This window comes from Talpa occidentalis, unplaced genomic scaffold (assembly GCF_014898055.3).
Source record: "Talpa occidentalis isolate TD23 unplaced genomic scaffold, MPIMG_talOcc4v2.1 talOcc4.18, whole genome shotgun sequence".
NCBI lineage: Eukaryota > Metazoa > Chordata > Mammalia > Eulipotyphla > Talpidae > Talpa > Talpa occidentalis.
Genome location: NW_023601851.1, coordinates 16,554,953 through 16,564,644, shown reverse-complemented (window position 1 = coordinate 16,564,644; position 9,692 = coordinate 16,554,953).

Below are 9,692 nucleotides of genomic sequence, written 5' to 3'. Positions count from 1 at the left end.
GATGCTCACATCAAGAAACAAGAAAGAACTCAAAGAAACAACCTAATCTCGAAGCTCAAAGATCTCGAAAAAGAACTACAAAAAAAAACCCAAAACCATTAGAAAAAAAAAGAAATAATAAAAACCAAAGCAGAAATAAATGAAATAAAAAAAACAATCCAAAAGATTAATGAAACCAAGAGCTGGTTCTTCGAAAAAATCAATAAAATAGACAAACCCCTAGCCAGTCTCACAAAGGAAAAAAAAGGAGAAAGCAGAAATAAAGAGCATCACAAATGAGAGAGGAGAAATCACAAAGGATACAGCAGAAATCAAAACAATACTCAGTAACTACTATGAACAGTTATATAGAAACAAGTTCAACAATCTAGAGGAGATGGACAAATTCCTACAACTCTACAATCACCCAAATCTAGATAAAGAAGAAATAGAACACCTAAACAGACCAATTACAAGCAGCAAAATTGAAATGGTAATCAAAATCCTCCCCAAAAACAAAAGCCCAGGACTGGATGGATTTACAAATGAATTCTACCAAACATTCAGAGACAAATTAATACCTATTCTTCACAAACTCTTCCAAAAAATTGAGAAGGAAGGGACAATAGCAAACACGTTCCATGAAGCCAATATTACATTAATACCAAACCGAACAAGGACAACACAAAAAAAAGAAAACTACAGGCCAATCTCCCTAATGAACACTGATGCAAAAATCCTTAATAAAATTTTAGCTACCAGAATCCAACAATGTATCCATAAGGTAACTCACCACGACCAAGTAGGATTCAAGGGACACAAGGATGGTTCAACATCCAAAAATTAATCAAAGTTATCCAACAGGTCAACAAAAAAGAAATATAAAAACCATATGATAATATCAATAGATGCTGAGAAAGCTTTTGACGAAGTGCAACACCCATTCATGATAAAAGCCCTTGAGATTCTTGGGATACAAGAATCACAAAAGAGGTAAAGGACCTATACAAAGAAAACTATAAAACACTGTTAAAAGAAATTGAAGAAGACACAAAGAAATGGAAAGACACCCCCTGCTCATGGATTGGAAGAATAAACATTATTAAAATGGCCATCCTACCAAAAGCAATCTACAGATCCAATGCTATTCCAATAAAAATTCCAATGTAATTCTTCAAAGAAATAGAACAATTATTGATGAAATACATATGGAATCACCAAAACCCCCGAATAGCCAAAGCTCTCCAAAAAAAAAAAAAAAAAAAAAAAGAGGGGAATGAATGCATCACACTCCCAGGCTTCAAACTCTACTACAGAGCCATAATCATCAAAACTGCATGGTATTGGAACAAGAACAGACATACAGACCAATGGAATAAAATAGAAAATCCAGAAATAAACCCACAGATTTATGGTCAACTAATCTTTGACAAAGGAGCAAAGAATATGCATTGGAGCAAAGAAAGTTTGTTCAATAAATGGTGCTGGGAAAACTGGGTTGCTACATGTAAAAGAATGAAGCTTGACTACTACCTCACACCATGCACAAAAAACAACTCAAAAGAAACTTCTCTGAAGAGGAAATGCAAATGGCAAACAGGCGTATGAAAAAATGTTTAACATCACTTATAATCAGGGAAATGCAAATCAAAATTACCATGAGGTACCATCTCACACCAGTGAGAATGGCACATATTAAGAAAAACTAGCAAAGGGCCTCCCCGGTGGCGCAGTGGTTGAGCGCTGGGATGCGAAGCTGCCCGCAGCCTCTGCAGCGCAGGTTCGATTCCCGGCTTCTCCCCGGCCACCAGAGGAGGGTCCCACATGGTGCGCAGACCTCTCCTGCCGCCCGCTGCTCCCCTCAGCAGTGTACTTTGGTCCTTCTGCCTGCTCTGCTCCCTGCTCTGGCTCTGGTGAATTCTCTCACCCTCCCGCGCTTCTGACTGTACCCAGTGCATGTATAAACGAAACAAACGAACAAACAAACAAATAAATAAATAAAACATGCCTCTATTAAAAAAAAAAAAAAAAACTAGCAACAACAAATGTTGGCGAGGATGTGGAGAAAAAGGAACTCTCCTGCACTGCTGGTGGGAGTGCAAACTGGTCCAACCACTATGGAGAGCTGTGTGGAGATTTCTGGACCTACTAAACATAGAGCTTCCATATGATCCAGCAATTGCACTCCTAGGTAATTACCCAAAGGACACAGAAACATCAATTCCAAAGAGCACCTGCACCCCTGTTCCAAAGAGCACCTGCAGCACTGTTTATAATAGCTAAGCTTGGGAAACACACCCAAAATGCCCAAAAAAGTTGACTGGATCAAGGAGATGTGGTAAATATACACCATGGAATATTATTCAGCATTCAAAAAAGATAAACACATGCAATTTGCAGCAACATGGATGGAGCTGGAAGGGATCATGCTCAGCGAAATAAGCCAGAAAGAAAAAGAAAAATACCGGATGGTCTCACTCATAGCAGGAATCTAGAAAACTTAAATAAGGGACCAGGAAAATGAATAACTATAAGAAAGTGAAAATCAAAATCAACAAACAACTATGAACCAGAGACACACTATGGGGGGTGGGGGGTGGGGGTGGGGAGGGGAGTGATTGGGGTCAAAATAAGGGGTCACAATTGTATGGGGAATATAAAAATAAAATTTATAAAAAAAATTGCTCAAATTTATATTGAACCACAAAGACCCCAACGGCCAAAACAAACCTGACAAAAATGAGGAAGTATGGTGGAGGCACACATTCCAGACTCCATTCCATACACTAAAGCTCTAACAGTTAAAGCAGCATGGCACGGGGACAAAAACAGACAGGCGGGCCACTGGAATATAACTATGGCCGAGGAACCCACCCTCAGCAGGAGGGACATTGCCTCTATGGCAGAGGAGCCAGAGCAGGCACTGGAGCAGGAAAGTGGGGAGATGGTTCTGGGAGAAGCAGACAGACGCACACAGCAGAGTGAAGCAGGTCCTGCCCCACCCCCCTACAGAAGAGTAAACTCAAGCAGATAAACGCCTGTTTCCATGTGTGACATCACCATCGTCTTGCAGCAAACCTAAGGATATGACAACAACATGAGCAGAAACCTAAAATTTCCTACAAGATTAGAAGCAAATTATCCCAACAAAAGGACAATTCTAATGTAAGTGCAGGGACAGGGGCTGGGGTGGAAAAGAACCGCAGGACACACAATTTCAGAGATGAGTAAAGTTTCTCTTCCCGAAGGACTGGTGACCCCCGTGGTCACTCACTTCTGCTGGACGTCCATTGTCTTTCCACCCTCTCCCCCTCCTTGAGCTCCTTCCTGCTTCTCTCTGTGTCCCTTCCCTCCCACCTCAGGCCTTCCCACATCCCCCTCACACCAATCCCCAGGCCTCTCCATGAAGGGCACATGGGGGGATGACGGGTGACTGTCCAGCTGTCTAGACAGGGACTCAGGGCACTGTTATGACTGATGGTGCCCACCACAACAGTCACGACAGGTGGGGAATGGAACCTGTTCATGAGGATTTGTCTATTCACGTCCATAGAAGCGTGAGACAGACACAACATCACATCTACACACCGAGTGTGATAATTACTTGCTGAGACGCACTGCAGGACATTCCAATTAACACAGTCAAGTAAACACACATTTTCTCTAGAGAGGAAGATCCCTGAGGGCTGGAATCTGGACCGTGTCCAACACATGCACACCAGCTCCAGAGCTCAAATAGCCCATCCCTGAGGCCCTGCTCTGTCCATGAGATGGCACAGGACGGGGTGGAACATCCTGTGAGTGCTCAGAGGCTCCCCACGAGCCCCAACCATGGAGTGAGAGGCCAGGACGCCCTCTGTCCCGCCATGGGGACAACCTCAGGACAGAGACAGGAAACAGTGGCAGGAACTTCCCCCAAGACTGCTGGTATCTGCCCCCAGCCATTTGCAGGGGAGAATCCACTCACACTTCGATGTTTTCAGATTCAAGCTTCATTTTAGACTGGAGAAAGTAAATCATGACAAGTAATGCTGATGGGGCACAAGTCATCATGTCCCACTGCCCTGTTAGCCAGGGTGAGGCTCAGTGGAGAAAACATATTCTCTTGTAATTTAATATGCTCAAAGATACTGACTTAATGCATTGATCATATTAGAAGATTTTGATTTATGGGATATGTGACAAATTTTTATTCATACCTAGAATTTTGGCATCAGCACACTCAGTGTGTTTTGGATACTAAACAAAATAAAAAAAAAAAAAATAATGGAATTATATTGTATGGAAGAAATTTCAGAGCAAAATAAAAAAAAAATATTTATTGTAAAATTCAAAATGCTATGCCTGTTGGCCCTACACATTATGACAGATATGAGCCAAGTAGAAAATCAAAAACTCTTACGGTAACATGGTGACGGCTTCATGGCTGTGACACTAGCATGAGGCTGGCAGGGACGTGTGACTATTTATGGACGTGAACTTGGGAGTCTTCCCCCACTGCATCACTCAGGGATTGTTAGCAGTTTTGTAAAATAAATCACAGTATTTAAACAGGGCCTGGAGGAGATATATGACAAATGGTATTTTATGATTTTAAATTTTTATATAAATCACTCAATAGGTGTCAACATTATTAATAACCATGTACCCACATTTATTTCCTTATTTTATTAAATTATTTGGCATTATTCCCACCAATGTATTGCAAATATTTTATATTACTACATTCCAAACATCCTTCAGTCACCAGATCTGCGCTTCCATCATCCCACAGAGGGGGGACAGGATGAGATTGGGGGGTGGGAATAGGAGAGTTGGCAGGGCTGCCCCGTGTCCAGACGTCCCCACTCACACATGAGCCTGGGGTGAAAAACAAACTTGCATGAGGGGGATCCGGGTCCCTGGGACCGGCAGGGACTGCCACACGCACAGACTGTCTGGCTCGGCCCTGGAGCGTCCATCCTGCAGAGGGACGTGTGAATATGACCATGGGAAGAAGTAGCTGCAGGAGAAATCACCTTAGCTCCTCCATTAAACAACGAGGCAGGACAATGACTGGGACCGGCAGAAGCGGTCACCCTCTCAGCACACACAATGCAGGGGCGAGGGGCAGTCAGTGTTCAGATGGCAACATGGGCACGTGGGATGCCCCATCTTCTGCTGTGCTGATGAACCTGGGCACTGACCAAGAACAGACTTGGGACCATCAGTGTCCACTTGGTCCCAAAATATGCACCTGGAGCTGCAACTGGCCATTGTTTTGCTGGAACTTGGCAGCTGAGATCCACAGGCCAGATTTGGGGCGAGCTTGAAAGTTCAGGATCCTGAGTCTTCTTGGAGGGTCCACTCCTGGGAGGTGTGCTGACCTGGGGCCCAGAGTTGGCAGAGAAGGGGCCGGGGTTAGGGTTTCAAGGGTGCCCTTGCACGGGACGTGGTGAGACAGGAGGAGACTGCTTAGGGAGCTGAGGTCAGTTGAACTCTCTGCCCTTCAGCATCTCCCACAGGCAGCGTGGACAGTGGCAGCACCTCCTGGTCACTGAAGGTGGAGAGGCAGAGCAGAGCAAGAGCTGAGATCCCTGCGGGTGAGGCGCCGGCCAGGGCATGGAGACGGGTCAATGGGGAAGGACAGTGCTGGTCACCTGCAAAGAGACACCGCGGTTCCAGCACTGGTAGATGGTCCCGGCAATTTATTCCTCTAGACGTTCATGCAGTGATGGCTCCAGGAGGGATGAATCTCACGGCTGCGACAGAATTCATCCTCCTGGGGTTTCCCACCCAGGGGACCATGGGCTTCCTGCACCCGCTGCTCTTCTTCCTGGTCTATCTGTGTGCCCTGCTGGGGAACGGGCTAATCATCCTCATCACCACCCTGGACCGACACCTCCACACCCCCATGTACTTCTTCCTGAGGAGTCTGTCCTTCTCGGACCTCTGCCTGATCTCAGCCACGGTCCCCAAGTCCATTGCCAACTCTCTGAGGCACAGCAACTCCATCTCCTTCCAGGGCTGTGTCCTCCAGGTCTTAGTGATGATTTTCTCAGCAAGTTCAGAGCTTTACCTGCTCACGGTGATGAGCCTTGACTGCTATGCTGCCATTTGTCACCCCCTGCACTACGATGTCATCATGAGCAGGGACAGGTGTGTTCAGCTGACAGCTGTGTCCTGGCTGTGTGGGCGTGTCATGTCTGTGATGAACACAGCAGGAACCTTATAATTGTCCTACTGTGGGCCCAACGTGGTCCACCAGTTCTTCTGTGATATCCCCCAGTTACTTGCTATTTCCTGCTCGGGAAATTTAATGAGTGAACTTGTCCCCATTCTCATCATTGTGGTCTGGGGTATGTGCTGTTTTATTTTCATCATCATTTCCTATGTCCAAATCTTCTCTGCTGTCAGGAAGATCCCATCCACAGAAGGGAAGGCCAAGGCCTACTCCACCTGCCTTCCCCACCTGCTGGTTGTGGTGCTGTTTCTCTCCGCTGGATTCTTTGCTTATCTGAAGCTGACCTCAGAGACTCCATCCATGTCTGACCTGGTCATTTCTATGTTCTACACAATGGTGCCCCCCACCTTTAATCCCGTCATATACAGTCTGAGGAACCAAGCCATGAAGTCTGCTGTGGGGAGACCGATGAAGGGGAGACTCACCAAAATATAATAGAGAAGATTAGTTCACGACTCTATTACAAGACATTTATTTTAAAATTTTTCATCATTCTTTATATTCTTATAGTTAAGTTTAATTCCATTGTATAATTAAAAATATATATGCTTATTTTTAAATTATATTTAAGATAATTCATATACTCCTATAGCTTATATTTTGCTCTTTTGAGCACTGAATGTTCTTTGGTATTCTGTGTGTACTGGGGTGATTGGACCTCAGCATCTTTCTGCTGTTCTCCATTCTGTGCTCTTGGCCGAGAGGGGCGATGGTTGGGTTTCATCTCAGTCGTCAGCAGAAGTTCACTCACGGGGCAGCATCTCCAGTCTCTATGGTGCTTCCCCTTTCATGTCACTTATCAGGGATCACGGATAGGACAGAGGCCCCTTTACTTAGTGAGTGAGGCCGTCACAGAATAAATAAGGCCTTGGGATCTGTAGTAGAATCTGAGCAGTCATGACCTTCTGTCGATAAGGACCACACGTGATGTGGTAGAGACCCTTCGGGAAGCTCTGGTGAGGGTGCTGATGGCATTTACCGTAAACACACTCAGCATACAGTGGACACCAGAAATAAGACAGTGAGTGAAAGCAGTGAATTTCATGTGCAGTATAATCACTAAAACATTATGAATATATAATTGGTAGTTTTTTTTTTTTTTTTAAGAAACAATAAAGGAACTTAGGAAGCTATAATGGTAAAAACAAAATAATAGCTAGTGGACTGCACAATATTCTAGTATTTCCAGAAATAGTTGAGGAAGGGCACTCACAACATCACACCACACTTTACACGTGTGTTTATCCACATTTATTTAATTATCAAGAATGCCTGGGAATTTGAGGGCAATATCTTTTTGGGCACATTATTGTGGGGTCTCAGAGTGTTTGTGTTTCCATATGGAGTTGTTCAAATGAGAAAACTCATCAGATTTACATATCATAAATAATGCTATCATTTAGTGTAGATGTAAAGACATAAAGAATTTGAAGAAGGGCCTCCCTGGTGGTGCAGTGGTTGAGCGCTGGGCTGTGAAGCTGCCCGCAGCCTCTGCAGCACCGGTTCGATTCCCAGCCGCCAGGTGAGGGTCCCACATGTTGCGTAGACCTCTCCTGCCGCCTGCTGCTCCCCTCAGCAGTGTACCTCGGTCCTTCTGCCTGTTCTATTGTCCGCTCTGGTGAATTCTCTCACCCTCCCGTGCTTCTGACTGTACTCACTGCTTGTATAAATTAATAAATATAAAAAAAAAATTTGAAGAAAATTTAAAATTGTGAAGTGAAATGCCCAAGTGTGTGGCTCTGTGTGGCCTCAGCTCCTCTCTGCTGACTGCATCGGCCCCTGCTTGCCCATCTGTGACGTTCAATGTTTGAAAAGTTCACACCAAAATATTTCATGAAAAAGTGCAGTTCCAACTGGATATCAGACATTTAACTCATTCTTAGACATTCACCCTCTGAGGTTGCTAATCAAGCTGACCTTGCCTTTCAGCCCAGGCGAGTCCCATGTGGGCACAATGTCAGACTGGAGGCAGCCAGGAATGGTTAAAAGATGGCAAAAGCTTGACATATAAACTTCTAGGTTGACAACTTGCTACTGTTCTTTTAAATCATTGGCATTTTTATTTATCAACTGATAAATAACTTTCTTAATATTAATTATTGATACTGTCATAGCTTACTGGTCAATAAAAGTTATGGAATATAATAAGAATAGGTTATGGGATACAATGAAAATTCAAAACGTGTATTGAATGATGAAGCTGAATCAGAGTATTATAAATTTATACTAAGACTATTCATACTAAGATATATAAATTTATACTAAGAATCTAGTAAGACTGTTCATTTTGTCACCTTTGTATAAAAGAACTGAATTTTTTAAATTAATAAAACATTAACTGTCTCTAGGTTGTATGGCTTTAAACATTTAAGCACAATTAAATTTGTTGTGGACGTACAATACACACTAAGTACACTAAAGATTCCACTGTAAAAACAAATTAAACCAATAAGCCACTTCAGTGTAGCTAGATTACAAAATCAACACATGAAAATCAATTCCCTTCTTATACCCAAAAATTGAACTAGAAGAGAAGTGAAGAAAACAAACCCACTTATAACCATGAGACTAAGTACCATGGAGTAGACACAACTAAGGAGAAAAGAGTGAGGTATCGTTAAAAGAAATAGAAAAGACAAAGAAATGGAAAGATATTCCCTGCTCTGGGCTTGGAAGTATCAACATTACCAAATGCCCATCTGACCCAAAGCAGTTTATAGATTCAATGCAACCCCAATAAGGACTTCAATGGCTTTCTCCAAGGACATAAAACAAACATTACAAAAATGCATATTCAACAACCAAAAATCCTGACAAAAATGAGGAAGCATGGTGGAGGCAGCACACTTCCAGACTCCAGGCCATACACTAAAGCTCTATTACTTAAAGCAGCATGGCACTGGGACAAAAAAATAGACACACAGACCTCTGGAATATAGAGGGCAGTCTGAGAAACCAAGCCATGAAATCAGCTGTGGGGAGACTGATGAAGGGGCAACTCAGCAAAATGTAACAGAGAAGTTGATGTCATGACTCCATTATGAGACACATATTGTAAGTTTTCACATTATATTCCTCGGCCGCTCTGGGAGGCCCAGTGTGGCCCATGGGGCCCTGCACCTGGTGGACACTGTGGCTGGAGCCCCGCGGCGCGGAGGTCGCTGAGGTACACTCAGACGCACAGGTGTCCCCCCCTGCACCCCAACAGGAGGCCCCACGGGTGAACACAGCACAGCCCCGGTGTGGGGTGTCCAACAGAGGGTGAAGCTCTGTCTAGGCAAGCGCGGCCAGCCCGGCGTGGCCCCCTGAGGGCATCGGGGCGAGCAAGATCGTACCCCGCACCCCCGCCTCAAGCCTCCCCTGGACCTTCATTGCCTCTCCCTGAGCAGTGTCACCCTGGCCGTCGGGAACCGGGCTGGGAGGCACCTCCGTATTCCTTTGAGTCTGTTTCTTTGGGGTTGTGCTGAGCACCTCCTTTATTCATGCTCTG